This window comes from Taudactylus pleione, unplaced genomic scaffold, assembly GCF_031769625.1.
Source record: "Taudactylus pleione unplaced genomic scaffold, aTauple2 ptg000199l, whole genome shotgun sequence".
In the NCBI taxonomy this organism is placed as follows: Eukaryota; Metazoa; Chordata; class Amphibia; order Anura; family Myobatrachidae; genus Taudactylus; species Taudactylus pleione.
The window spans coordinates 5843563-5859092 of NW_028284601.1; the positions used below are offsets into that span (position 1 = coordinate 5843563).

At 45.4% G+C, this 15530-nt stretch overlaps 1 protein-coding gene across 1 annotated transcript in view; it reads right to left on the bottom strand.

The window, feature by feature from the left end:
* Positions 1-3376: 3376 nt before the first annotated feature.
* B3GNT8 (UDP-GlcNAc:betaGal beta-1,3-N-acetylglucosaminyltransferase 8) overlaps positions 3377-15530 on the bottom strand; it is a 36931-nt gene continuing 24777 nt past the window's right edge. The window contains exon 3 of the transcript XR_015878972.1: positions 3377-4218. The gene's annotated coding sequence lies outside the window, so the exon portion shown is untranslated. The remainder of the gene's footprint in view (positions 4219-15530) is intronic.

Here is a 15530-nt window from a genome sequence, read left to right on the forward strand (position 1 = left end):
ATCTGGGAAGGCAGAAGATGCAGACCTCTCTCGCTCTGACTCCGTCTCAGGAGAAGAGGAGCCACTCTCTAAACTAAATATACCTGCTCTTGTGAGAGCTGTAAAATCTATTTTACAAATAGAAGAGGATGAACCCGCTCCTAAGAAAAATAATGCACCTTTTAAACGACAAAATGTAGTTTTACCAGAATTCCCTCAATCGGACCAGCTATTTGATCACATGAGTGAAGCATAGAATATGCCTGGTAAATGGTTTCAAATTCCAAAACTGTTCAGTTCCTTTTACCCTCTACTAGCTACTAATTGTAATAAATGGGAAGTTCCCCCAGCAGTGGATTATAATGTAACACGTCTGGTTAAAAATGCCACATTACCCATTCATACTGCAACCTCCTTGAAGGAGACTACATATAGACGTATAGAAGCTTGTCATAAATCCATTTACTCTATTACAGGAGCTATTACTCGTCCTGCTAGGGCTACGGCCTGGGTGGTGAAAGTCATTGACAGTTGGACAGAAGCCCTAGTAGACATTTCCCCCTGATGCTTCAAGGGAACAACTATCCAACGTATATCACATTCGAGATGTAGCATCCTACTTAGTTGAAGCAGCTATGGATACAGCTCTCCTGGCCTCCAGGATATCTGCCACTGTGGTAGTGGCCCGCCATATTGTTTGGCTCCGTTCCTGGAAAGCAGCTTCAGACTCAAAACAGGTTCTGGAGACTTTGTCTTATGCAGAAGACATCCTATTTGGTCCAGAATTATATAAAACTGTGACTACTTTGGCAGCTTCCAAGATGGCGTTCCTGCCCTCTGCATATAACAAAAAGCCTCGGATGTCATCCTTTCGCCCTCAAGGCAAAGCCAAGGGTCAGTCCTTTCCACGGCACCAGACATGAGCCAAGACCTCCAAGTCTAGGGCCACAAGCCTGGGCTACTGGATGTTCACCTGCCAAGTCAGGACAAACCTGCAGCCTGACGGGGCGGGCCTCTCCCTGGGTGAGAGGCAGACTTCTTCAATTCGTCCAGATTTGGCATCAAACCACGTCAGATGCCTAGGTAAGAGAAGTGATCTCCCACGGATACGCCCTCTCCTTCCTGAGGCAACCCCTCCAGTAGTTCTTTTGCACAGGACCTCCATCGGACCCAACCAAGACCCTGCTGCTCCAAAAGCCATTCTGTCCTTACTGAATTCAGGAGTAATAATTCGGGTCCCATCCTTACAACGGGGCAAGGGCTATTATTCTATCCTTTTCTTAGATCAGAAGCCCAATGGGTCTCATTGGCCTATCCTTAACCTCAAATCTCTGAACACGTTTATCAGGGTGCCCAGGTTTCAATGGAAACCCTCTGTTCTATTATCCTAGCTATGTAGCCTGGAGATTTTATGGTATCCCTAGACATGCAGGACGCTTACCTACATGTGCCTATAGTGCCTCCCCATCTACAAAATCTCCGGTTTGCTACACTGCAGCAACATTTCCAATTTCAAGACAAAAACAACACGATGAGGGGCGCACCAAATACTATATGTGTACATACAAACAGCAGCTCACCTAAGGATAGGCTAATCCATGTACTAGGCAGAGAAAACAAGGGAACAGGGAGCGCTACTTTGTATAGCACTAATGAACCTGAATAGGTTGAAAAATTAGATGATTTAATATCTTGATAGATTAATATAAACACAAATGATTAAAAATTATCTAAAAATAGACATAATATAGTACATTGACACTGGTAAAGGAACAATAAATCAACAGTTGATAGAATAATATTCATACATGAGTTGTAGTAAATAATAATGATAGATGAATCTGATTATTGCTAATCAATCTGATAAGACATATGCTTAATAGTCACAGGACAGGACTCTCATCATCGGACCGGTCTGATTGCCAGATCCACTTCCCTTGCATCCCACATTACGGTCTCCTTTGCCACCTAGAACCAAGTTTTTTTGCACAGGTGTAGGAGACCGGCAGACGCGGCAGGACATTCCAGTTATTACGTTCGCTCCTGCCGCTCAGAACAGCTGCCCGACTGCCGCTACACACAGAGCACCTGCTCGGCCGGTGCACGTGCTGTGGGAGACCGCTTCACAGTGCTGGGCATCAGCACACACTGTACACACGTCGCGGGAGACCCAATCTACCAGGCGGCTTGCTGTTCCACACAGGGCAACATTGCCGTGACATTATCCATTTTGGCAGACAGCATACATCTGATACCTATGGGCTAAGCTGTTCGTCATCCTCACGGTCATCCCTGTATGAGACACAGCATCTCATTGAATTACCAACATTTGCTCTGAATTTTCACCGCTTCTGAGTACTCATCATCAATATTAGCTACGCAGGAGGTATACCTTTATATTCTTAATATTTTTTTGTTTCCCGGCCGGGATGAACTGTGACTATTAAGCATATGTCTAATCAGATTGATTAGCAATAATCAGATTCATCTATCATTATTATTTACGACAACTCATGTATGAATATTATTCTATCATCTGTTGATTTATTTTTCCTTTACCAGTGTCTATGTACTATATTATGTCTATTTATTTTTAGATAATTTTTAATCATTTGTGTTTATATTAATCTATCAAGATATTAAATTATCTAATTTTTCAACCTATTCAGGTTCATTATTGCTATACAAAGTAGCGCTCCCTGTTCCCTTGTTTTCATTACCAATTTCAGGCTCTGCCGTTTGGCCTCTCACTGGCCCCTCTGGTCTTTACCAAGATCATGGCAGTTATGGCGGCCTCTCTTTGTCGTCAAGGGATCAGACTGCTCCCATACCTGGACGATCTCTTGCTGTTGGCCAGCTCCCCAGAGACTCTTCACCGCCATCTGCAGGTAACTATTGCCTTTCTACAAATGCATGGTTGACTGATCAACTGGAAAGTCTTCCCTGACACCCTCTCAAAGGATAGTACATTTGGGAGCCCTCTTTGACTCTTGAGACTTACGCTGGGCTGCCCAGGAGGGACCCACAGAGCGAGTAGAATGAGCAGAGACTGTAGTCTGCACAGGAAGGCCTGTCTGCGTGTAAGCCTGTGAGATAATCATGAGAATCCATCTGGCCAGAGTCTGTTTGTTAGCTGGCCATCTCTTCTTATGGAAATCATATAGGACAAAGAGGGAGTTCGATTTCTAGATAGAAGTAGTATGGTCTATGTAGATCTTCAGAGCATGGACCACATCCAAAGAGGCTTCACCTGCCCAGAGGTATGGTGAATTAAAGGCAGGAACCAAAATTTCCTCATTCAGGTGGAAGCGAGAAACCACCTTTAGAAGGAAGCCTGGGCGTGTTCAAAGAACCGCCCTGTCCATTTAAACATTGTTTTTTATTTAATTTTCTTTCTAACAGTAACAGTAAAGGGGTACAGGAAAAATAAAAAGGAAGGGGGAAAAAAACAGTGGGATTCTGGCATGAGCTACAAATAAAACTGTACAATAGGTCAAAATCAGTGTATATTATCACTAGGAAAAAATCAAAACAGAAAGGATAAGGTAAAAGTAGCATTGCGTGGCTACTGGAAGACATGGACTCTCAGTGAAGAACTCGTGCCAGCTAAACCACTTCATAATCAGTGAGTTATCCGAGGAGGAGTACAGACAATTCAGAGTCTCCATCTGGGAAACTATAGTTAATTTTGGTCTTGATCAGCGTGAGAGGAGCTTTATATTGTTTCCAGAACTGATGCTTTAGTAGCAATAAGAACATGGATTAATACGTACCTATGGTACGTTGGAACATCATCAGAGAAAATATGTAAGAGTGGTGTGGAAGGGGACAGAGATAATTGTAAGTCAATAACCTGTAAAATGAAATCTTCCACATTGTACCAAAGGAGACTTATGACAGGGCACTTCCAAAAAACATGGAGGATCTCTCCTACTTCACCACATGCACGCCAACACAATCTAGATTGGTAGGGCCATATTTTATGTAGTCTGGCAGGAGTCCGATAAATACAATAAAACAGCTTCATGTACATTTCAATATGTGAGATACACTTTAGACATTTTAAAAATGGAAAAAAAATAATTGATTCCATACATGGGGGTTCTAAACAAATATCCAGGTCTACTTCCCATTTCAAAATAGCTTGTCGGGTTGTCTTGCCTCCACTAAATGGGTGTACCAAAGAGAAATTCCTCCCTTGCACGTACCTGAGGTAATACGGGACAAGACCAGCCGAGCCTACAAGGGGAGAAAAAGATTGGACCCAATGTCTTATTTGAAGATATAAAAAATCTCTTGAGGAAATAGAGAAGCGGGATTGTAACTGGGAAAATGGCAGAAGAGTATTATTTAGAAACAAATCATTAATAGTTTGAATAAAATTAGCACACGAAAGGGAGATATTCAGGTTTGGAATCAAACATGATAGACCTTGGATAGAGAAATTAGCTGATGGCAGGTGAAACTGTAAAAGAACACATAGGGGATATTCAATTGGGTGCGAGAATAGCAAAAAACCCGCAGCTACGAGGTTTTTTCCTGCAGTTGTGTTTTTTTGCTATTCAATTAGGCGCGTGCTTTTTTTTTTTTGTGTGTGCGCGCCGGGAGGTTTTTATTCTCGCACCTCCAGAGCAAACGTGATTTTTCCTAAAATCGTTAATTTTAGGAAAAATCAGTGGGACTTACTCTGGCACCCCGGCGGAAGCTCCCCCCGTAGGACTAATTAAGCAATTGGAAGTTTCCAATTAGCTTAACTAGTCCTTAATTACTACCCTTCCTGTGCTATCTTCTGCATCCAACATCGGGAGCTGGCTCTTCTGCAGCAGGGTGAGAATGTAGTATGTGTGGTGCTTGTAAGTGTGTATGAGAGTGTGTGTGTGGCCCCCCCGGAATGGGCGCTGGGAGAACTAAATCTCCCAGCAGCCCTTGCCCCTCCCAGGAGCCCCCTCTCCAGTAAGAAGAGAGAGGGGAGTCTACCAGGAGCCGCGGAATCCCCCGGCCAGGTAAGTGAAGAATTTTTTTTTTTTTTTTTATTTACGCAACGCAGGGTTGTCAGAGCTGATAACCCCCAACCACTATTTTATTGAATTGAATACCATGGGAATACCGCAGAATTTCTAAATTAGGCGCGAGGGCCACATGGTTTTACCTCGCTAAACCTTGCGCCCAATTGTATATGCCCCTAAATGGATAACACACCAGATATAGCCTAACAAACATAAAAAATGTATAAATACAGAAATAGGCCTATATGGCAGAGAGACAAAACATTCTTAAGGTGCCCATCCACTAGCAGACATGAAAACGACTGCACGATTACGACATTGTAATCGTGCAGTCGTTTGTCAGTCTGTGATGAGCCTGCACTGAACGAACAGTCGTTCAGTGCAGGCTCATCCATCATCTGCAAACATGCTGAACCTGACGATATCGTCAGGTTGAGCAGCACATTTGCAAGATGATAGATGTCTAAACGACCAGCGGGCATGCGCATCGCTGGTCGTTTTAGACATTTTTGCAGACTATTGAATGATCGTTATCATTCAATCGCTCAACGTAATCGTATAGTGGATGGGCACCTTTACAACCGAAGTTGATAAAAATACACTACCGTTCAAAAGCTTGGGGTCACCCAGGCAATTTTGTGTTTTACATGAAAACTGACTTTTATTTATCAAACGAGTTGAAAAATGAATAGAACATATAGTCAAGACATTGGCAGGTTAGAAATAATGATTTTTATTTGAAATAATAATTTTGTCCTTCAAACTTTGCTTTTGTCAAAGAATGCTCCTTTTGCAGCAATTATAGCATTGCAGAGCTTTGGTATTCTAGCTGTTAATTTGTTGAGGTAATCTGAAGAAATTTCACCCCACGCTTCCTGAAGCACCTGCCACAAGTTGGATTTGCTTGATGGGCACTTCTTGCATACCATACGGTCAAGCTGCTCCCACAACAGCTCAATGGGGTTGAGATCTGGTGATTGCACTGGCCACTCCATTACAGACAGAATACCAACTGCCTGCTTCTTCCCTAAATAGTTCTTGCATAATTTGGAGGTGTGCTTTGGGTCATTGTCCTGTTGGAGGAGGAAATTGGCTTCAATCAAGCGCTGTCCACAGGGTATGGCATGGCGTTGCAACATGGAGTGATAGCCTTCCTTATTCAAAATCCCTTTTACCTTGAACAAATCTCCCACTTTACCAGCACCAAAACAGCCCCAGACCATCACATTACCTCCACCAAGCTTGACAGATGGCATCAGGCACTCCTCCAGCATCTTTTCACTTGTTCTGCATCTCACAAATGTTCTTCTGTGTGATCCAAACACCCCAAACTTCGATTTGTCTGTCCATAACACTTTTTTCCAATCTTCTTCTGTCCAATGTCTGTGTTCTTTTGCCCATATTATTCTTTTCCTTTTATTGGCCAATCTCAGATATGGCTTTTTCTTGGCCACTCTGCCTAGAAGGCCAGCATCCCGGAGTCACGTCTTCACTGTAGACGTTGACACAGGCGTTTTGCGGGTACCATTTAATGAAGCTGCCAGTTGAGGACTTATGAGGCGTCTATTTCTCAAACTAGAGGCTCTAATGTACTTGTCTTCTTGCACAGTTGTGCACCGGGGCCTCCCACTTCTCTTTCTACTCTAGTTAGAGGCTGTTAGTGCTGTTCTCTGAAAGGAATAGTACACACCGTTGTAAGAAATGTTCAGTTTCTTGGCAATTGCTCGCATGGAATAGCCTTCATTTCTAAGAACAAGAATAGACTGTTGGGTTTCACATGAAAGTTCTCTTTTTCTGGTCATTTGGAGAGTATAATCGAACCTACAAATGTGATACTCTAGATCAGTGTTGGCTAACCTTGACACTCCATCTGTTATGGAACTACATAACCCAGCATGCACTGCTACAGTTTTGCTATTAGGGCATGCTAAAACTGTGGCAGGGCATGCTGGGATATATAGTTCCACAACAGCTGGAGTGTCAAGGTTAGCCAACATTGCTCTAGATATTCAACTAGCTCAAAGGAAGGGCAGTTTTATAGCTTCTCTAACGAGCAAACCCGTTTTCAGCTGTGCTAACATAATTGCACAATGGTTTTCAAGGGTTTTCTAATCATCCATTAGTCTTCTAACGTGCTTAGCAAACACAATGTACCATTAGAACACTGGAGTGATGGTTGCTGGAAATGGGCCTCTATACACTTATGTAGATATTCCTTTAAAAACCAGACATTTGCAGCTGGTATAGTCATTTACCACATTAACAATGTACAGAGTGTATTTCTGATTAATTTAATGTTATCTTCATTGAAAAACAGTGCTTTTCTTTCAAAAATAATGAAATTTCTAAGTGACCCTAAACTTTTGAACGGTAGTGTATATGGAAAATATATAACAGATATATAGTGAGAAAAAGAAAAATGGCAATAAAAGTATAAATTGCAATACAGTAAGTAACAATGATAGCCAATATATAATTACGGTGATTATGGTCTTCGCAGTTTGTGTGAGGGACGACTGGCACCGTAAGGCACAACAAAAAGTCCAAAACAAATGTCCAAGACCGCATGGGGCATTCAAGTGATATCTGAAGGAGTTACATCTCAGTCCACAGTGCAATAGGCTTAGATGAAATGGAGTATCTAAAGCAATAAATCAGCAAAGGATGGGGAGATGCCCCATGACTTCAAAGAAAGTGCACGGCCAAACAGTAATCCGTTGTTACTGACTTGGGACCAATACGACTTAATTGTGGGAGTGGGCTCAGCAGACTTGGAAACATGAGGGATCGTCCAAAAGTCCAATGCTTTTACACCATCATCTAAGGAAACGAGCACTTTCGTGGAGCCGGCATGAGTGACGATAATCTTTGTAGGGAAACCCAATCGCTAAAGGGATTTGTGCTTGTCACGAAGCTAATGTAATACTAGAGAATGATCGTCTTTTATTTAAAGTAGCTGGGGAGAGATTGCCAAATAGTAGCAAGAAACCCATTATAGCCGAAGAAAGGTCAGCATTGAGAGATACTCGAAGCAGACATTCCATAACTTGGAAATAGTGCATTCTCATGACAGTATCTTGCGGAGAGGCTTCGGGAGCATTGCGAGCCTTCGGGAGACAGTGGATGCGATCTAGAAGGAGTTGTGCAGTGGCCAGGTCAGGGAGTAATTTATGGAATAGGTCCATTACGAATTCAGCAAGTTCAGAGATTTGGACCGATTCAAGAATACCACGAATCTTAAGGTTATTCCGACTAGCCCTATCCTCTAAATCAGCCAATTTGTCACACAGTATGGAAAGTTCTGCTTGAGTAGCTTCGTGGGCAGAGATCAGATCATTATGAGATGTAACCAATTTTCAAGGAATTCCATGGAGGTCAGTTCGGCCGTAATATCTTTCTTGAGATCACCAAGAAGCTGCAACATGCGTCGCACTGTGATAGGCTTATCCAACGAGGTATCATCCGGTGATAGGAGGGGGATGAAGCCATGGCGGAAGTAAGAGCCCTATCTGGGGATGATTTGGGCTGTGTAGAGTGAGATGAGTGGACCACTGACGGAGGAGTTTTAGATTAAGTCTTGAAAAAACTCACCAGACTTACTATTTCCTTTAGGTGCCATAGTCGCCAGTTGTTAACACAGAATAATGATTGACGTCTACAAAATCGCAGAAGTAATAATACAAAGGTTGGTGTGTATCAGCATAGGTGGTGGGAGAACAGTCACATCAATAAAAAAAATCAAAGCCATGAATACATATTAGAAAGTAGGTCGTTTCTTATAGAGCAATGTGATGGTTTAGCTACACGAGGGCAGCAAAGTATAACAGTTGGAGCCCATGAAGAAGGGAAGGTGGACAGCTAAATTGAAAAACTGAGACCTTATATGAGGGTGACCCCAACTCTTCTCCACATCCACAGTTACAGCCAGGCAATAGCAGCAGGCAGGACTCCAAGGTATTGGCACAACAGCTCCCTCTTACCTCAAGGGCAATCTTCACCCATAAGCAGGAGACCAGGGGAGGCAGAACATTCAAGTCCCCAGAGAGACCAAGAGGGAAGCTGACAATGCCCAGGAGCAGCGCATCTGTGGACAGCAACAAGAGGGCCGGTACTGAAGATGCAGGGAGTCGCACCAGCAGGGAAAGGGTGCACCACCGGCTGCAGCGATGAAGCAGGCAGCGCCGCGCCGCAGACACAGCCAGCAGCCTCAGCCAGTGAGATGCAGTCTCCCAAATTACATTCACCTGTGTACAGCAGGCTCAGGGCACCGCCGGCGGGGAGGAGACTACCACAGGGGACTACAGCAGCACAAAGATCTTCTGGGTGGAACCAGAAGCTGGAGTTTGATGAGACTGCTGAAAGTGGAGGCCCCACAGGCCGAAGGCAGAAACCGGAGCTCGCAGCGGATAAGCTGCTGAAAGAAAAAGTGTCCCAGTGGGGTTATGCTTGGTGGGGACCATGAAGGGGCACTAGGTATCCTCTAGTAACTGATGTGTGGGGCTTAATTCACTAGTTGCTCTCGGAGCTCCAAAGAAATGCAGCCATCCATAATGGCTGCTAAGCCATGCGCCCCGAGCAGCCCTGTCTTGATGAAATATTAAAGGGGGGAGCGACAGTAAAGCACCCCTAGATCCGATACCCTACGGGAAGACGCTATAGCCAGATGAAACAGAGTTTTTGCAGTGAGCCATTTGACATCCACTGATTCCAGGAGTTCGAATGGACGTTTCTTAAGTGCTTTGAGCACCACTGACAAATCCCATGGAGCCACAGGAGGGACAAAGGGAGGTTGTATATGTAGAACACCTTGCATGAAGGTGTGAACATCCGGTATAGGAGCAATTCTGCACTAAAACCAGATAGACAAAGCAGAGACCTGCACTTTGAGAAATGCTAGGCGGAGGCCTTGGTCTAGTCCTGCCAGAAGAAAAGCAAGAATATGAGAAACTTTAAAGACATGAGGGTCATAGTTTCTTGGAGCACACCAGTGGAAATATGTATGCAATATTCTGTGGTAAATCCTGGCTGTGGACGGTTTACGTTCTCTGAGCATGGTCTTGACCGCAGAGGGGAGAAACCCTTAGCCATTATGAGGGATGTCTCAAGAGCCACGCCGTTAAAGACAAACAGGCCAGGTCCCGATGTAGACATGGACCCTAAAACAACAGGTCTACTCGTAGAGGAGAGCGTTAGAGCATTAGAAGATCGGAGTACCAATGACGTTTGGGCCAAGCTGGAGCTATTAACAGGACTATGCCCCCCTCCTGTCTGAACTTCCATACCACTTGAGGAAGCAGGGATATTGGAGGGAAGAGCTATGCCAACTGGAAGCTCCATTTTACCGACAAGGAGTCTATGAAGGCCGCATCTGGGTAATTTGTTCTGGCTCGAAGTTTGTGGTTGTGTCTTGAGGCCATGAGATCTCCTGCTGGAAGACCCCATTTGTCCACCAGAAGCTGAAAGACTTCAGGATGTAGAGACCATACTCCTGCATGCAAGTCGTGACGGCTGAGGAAATCCGCTTTCCAATTGAGAATCCCCAGGATGAACACTGCAGAGATGGCTGGGAGATTGCATTTGGCCCATGTGAGAATGCGGGACACTTCTGTCATTGCTGACTGACTTCGAGTGCCCCCTTGGTGATTGAGGTAGGCCACAGCCGTGGCGTTGCCAGACTGTTCTTGTACTGGCCTGTTTTTCAGAATGTTCTGGCCCAGAGTGAGAGCTCTGTAGATGGCTTGAAGTTCCAGGATATTGATTGGCATCACTGCCTTGACTGGGGACCATCGGCCCTAGAAGGAGTGCTGGCCGGTTGCTGCACCGAGCCCTCAGAGGCTTGCATCCATGGTGAGGGGAGCCCAGTCGGGATCCAAAAGGGATGACCCTTGTTCAAATGGGAAGTCAGGCTAGGGACAGGTGAACCTCTGGGGAGGTTCACCTGTTCACGTCGAAGGTGGAGACCATTGATCCCAAGACCTGCATTACAGAGTGAAATCAACACTCGGCGATTGTGGAGCAGTCTACGTAGCCTGTGCTGCAGTGCTGAAATCTTGTCCGATGTTAGGCAGATTCTCTGAATTTGAGAGTCCAGGAGGGCTCCCAGATGTCCATCCTTTGAGAGGGTATCAGGGAAGACTTTTCCCAGTTGATCAGCCAACCATGCATTTGTAGAAAGGCAATGGTTACCTGCAGATGGCGGTGAAGGGTCTCTGGGGAGCTGGCCAACAACAAGAGATCGTTCATCCCTTGATGCTGAAGGGAGGCCGCCATTACTGCCATGATCTTGGTAAAGACCCGAGGGGCCATTGAGAGGTCAAACGGCAGAGCCTGAAATTGGTAATGTTGCTGTAGTGTAACAAACCGGAGATATTGTTGATGAGAAGGCACTATAGGTACATGTAGGTAAGCATCCTGAATGTCTAGGGATACCATAAAATCTCCAGGCTACATAGCTAGGATAATAGAACAGAGGGTTTCCTTATGAAACCTGGGCCCCCTGATAAACTTGTTCAGAGATTTGAGGTTGAGGATAGGCCGATGAGACCCACTGGGCTTCTGAACTAAGAAAAAAGTAGAATAATAACCTTCAAACCACGTCAGATGTCTTCCCAGACATCTGACGTGGTTTGATGCCAAGCCTGGGCGAATTGAAGAAGTCAGCCTTCCGCCCTGGGAGCCCCCCTAGGGAGAGGCCTGCCCCTGTCAGGCTGCAGGCTTGTCCTCAGATTTGGCAGGTGGACGTCTGTTAGCCCAGGCCTGTTTGGTCCTAGGCTTGGAGGTCTTGGCTGATGTATGGTGCCGTGGACAGGACTGACCCTTGGCTTTGCCTTGAGACCGAAAGTAGGACGTCCTAGGTCTTGTATTATATGCAGAGGGCAGGAATGCAGTCTTGTTAGTCGCTAAAGTAGTCACAATTTTATCCAATTCTGGACCAAATAGGATGTCTCCTGCATAAGGCAGAGACTCTAGAGCCCGTTTTGATTCCGAATTTGCTTTCCAGGAACATAGCCAAATAATACTGTGGGCCACTACCAAAGTGGCAGATATCCTGGAGGCCAGGAGAGCCATATCCATAGCCGCTTCACCTAAGTAGGAGGCTGCATCTCTAATGTGAGATATGTAGGACAGCTGTTCCCTTGAAGTAATCAGGGGTAAATGTCTCTTCTAGGGCCTCTGCCCAACTCTGCCCAACTCTCAATAAATTTTTGCCACCCAGGCCGTAGCCCTAGCTGGACGAGTAATAGCTCCTATAAGAGAGTATATAGATTTATGACAAGCTGCTATACATCTATCTGTAGTCTCCTTCAAGGAAGTTGCAGTATGAATGGGTAAGGTGGCATTTTTAACCAGACGTGTTACATGAGAATGCACCGTTGGGAGAACTTCCCATTTAGTACAATCAGTAGCTGGAAGTGGGTAAAAGGAACTGAACTGTTTTGGAATTTGAAACCTTTTACCGGGCATATTCCAAGCTTCACTCATATGATCAGATAGCTGGTCAGAGTGAGGGAACTCTGGTAAAACCACCTTTTGTTGCTGAAAAAGTAAATAATTTTTCTTAGGAGCGGGTTCATCCTCTTCTATTTGTAGAATAGTTTTAACAGTTCTCTCAAGAGCAGGTATATTTAGTTTAGAGGGTGGCTCCTCTTCTCCTGAGAGAGATCTGCGTCTTCTGCCTCCCCGGATGATATCTCAGAATCAGATAATTGTGTGGATTGGGAAGATATCATAGTATGTTTAGTAGGCTTCAGGGGCATCCAGGGGGGGCCAGCACCACACACCCTGCACCCATATTATAATTACCTCTCCGGAGTCCCACATCTGCGCCGGTGTTTGTGCTGGAAAAACGGCTGGAAAATGGCCACCACGGCCATTTTCCCATTGTTTGCACAGTACAGGGAAAATGGCCACCACGGCCATTTTCCCAGTGACCTGCACATGCGCTATAGACTCTGGGCACACTCTGCCCAGAGTCTATAAGTGCGGCACCGGGCGCATAGGACGGGGCACGTGATGGAGGCTGCACACGGGCCCCCTCTCTAGAAATGCCCCTGGTAGGCTTAGTAGGGAAAGGTTTATCTTTTTGCAGCATTTGCTTAAAAACGTAGAGGTATTAGCCAAAGTCTGTACTTAGGTAGACAGTACGTCTATCCATGGGGGTGGCAAAGGATTTGCAGGGGTGTGCAACCGCGTTATATAGTATGTGATAGTTCTCACACTAAATAGCAGATGTAAGGTACAATGAACCCCCAATACCTTACTATGTCAGGGTACAGTAGAAAAAAGGGACAGGTATAAATTGACAGTATAGAATAGAGATTAGCGCTAGCACAAGTCACATACAAATGCAGAAAAAAGATGTTTGCAAGGGGAACTAAAATCGACTACACAGACCACAGTGGCTGGTAGGATATGACGCTGTATAACCTGGCCCATGGGAGAGGTATACAGGGAGATTGGACCCAGCGTTTCCCGGAGACCTGCTTGCCTAAAATGTCTGACGTGCGTCGGTGAGGGGGGAGCAGCTCAGGGAACACCAAGATTGCAGTGGAATGGACTGGGGAAGGGGCTGCAGGGAGAGAGCCTCATCCCCTGGCTGACGTTAACCACCAGGTTACCTGGCTTTTACAATATGCCTCTGCGCCAGCATCGTTATGGCCCGGTGGTCTAGTGGAGTATTGGGCGAGCCAGTGTCCACATCAGCATCTCCGGTCTGTCTCCTGAGACCGTAGGCAAGACTGCACTAAGACTCGGGTCCGCCTTACCTGTCCCCTGGATTCCGGGCTGGGCTCCGGGGAACCTGCTAACTAGTCCCCCTCGGAGCCCTGCCGGAAGTACCTAGCACAGGCTTGGAGTCACTGAGCTGTGGAGGGGTGATGGGGCAGCAGCACAGACGTCCTGAGGACAGTCTGGTGCTGCTTGTCCATTTGGTAAAAAATAAATTAAATCATAAAATTAAAGCTTGGGCTGCTTAATACAGCCCTGTTATAATGGTGGTCCAGCTCCTGCCGGACACCAACGAAACTGAAGTGCCCTCAGGCTGTGGGCGGGGTATAGGGGGAAGGACCGAAGCATCCTGGGATTGAAAAGCTTTGCTGTTGGTGTCCAGTCCTCCAGGACCCACCTACACCCCAATGACTCGCTGTGGAGCCCTATGGACCCTGAAGAAGAAAGAGTTAACGAAGGTAAGTTTTACCATAACTCTCCTTTTCATGGACTGCTATTATGTCAGGTTTGCTGTAAAGTAGGGATGCAATATCCCAATGCTACCGTCACTTAAAGAGCCCATAGTTGGTTTGTCAAGACAATAAAAGATCTTAAGGCCACTACACAATATTGCTAACGATTTGGCCGTTTCCGACGCATTGGAATGACAAATCGTTAATATCGTGCAGTGTGTACGCACTACATCGTGTAGTGTGCTCGCTCCCCTGGGGTCGTCAGTCGCATTGTCTGATTTTTTGTACATGCAGTAAAATCAGGCTATGCAGCCGACGATCCCATGCAGCGCTATGCGGCGGGGGCCCGCATATCGGATCATTCAGTGTGTATGGACCACCCGATATGCTGGCCCGTCGGCGCTGGGGTTGTGTGTCGCATCACTGGATACACACGTCGCTTAGTGTGTACCCAGCTGACTCTGATGCAGAACTAATGGACGACACACACAGAAATGTCTAAATGGCTATTTCATAAATAATTCTATTACTGAAAACCAGGAGCCTGCTGCTGCTCTGTGCTTGTCCAGCATTGCAACAGCTTATTCTTTTCCCACCCCCTACAGATGAATCCTTTTCCTGCCAGCTCCTGGATGTAATAAATTAACCTCTTCTCCTCCATTGCTGTCCAAGGCAGCGACATGAGTGATTTCAACAAAGCAAACCGCATGCTTCTTCTTATGTTTTTATAAATGATGGTTCTGTCTTCCAGTCAATTATCAGTTTCCAGCTCCCTGAGCATAATTACTAACAATATTTTCTATAATTGCACCCTAATTACTTTGTGAAATGATACACAGCCTAAAGCCTGTCTGTTATAAGCGCTGATGGAGCCAAACACACGCTCAGCAGCTCGCACTGCTAGGAGTAACGAAGCTTGTAGCCCATTATTTCCTGACTATGGTCACTGACAGCCCTTTGAGCTCCTGTCCCGTGTACAGGTGGTTGGCTATAGAAGATTGGCCATGGATGAGATAACGGCTCTCAGCCAATCAGTGCTTCTCTCATTGACTTCAAAGGGAATGACCAGGTCATTTCACCGTATTGGTACAGCGTGTGTCCGAACTAGATCGGAGTAGCGTTTTTTTGTTTTTGTTTTTGTTTTATTAAAACCATGAACTTTTACATGGACCCAAGAGGTTCGATCAATGGGTTGGTGAATTTTTTTTATTTATTTCTTTTTTAAATAAAGGCCTTCTACATTCGGGGCTGTATTCCGAAAAAAAAGTATCGCGGATGACGTCATTTTGCCAGGCGGAAACTTTTCGCCGTATTCAATTCCAAATTGTTTTCGCATACGCGAAAACGCAATGCAACGTAATAGGCA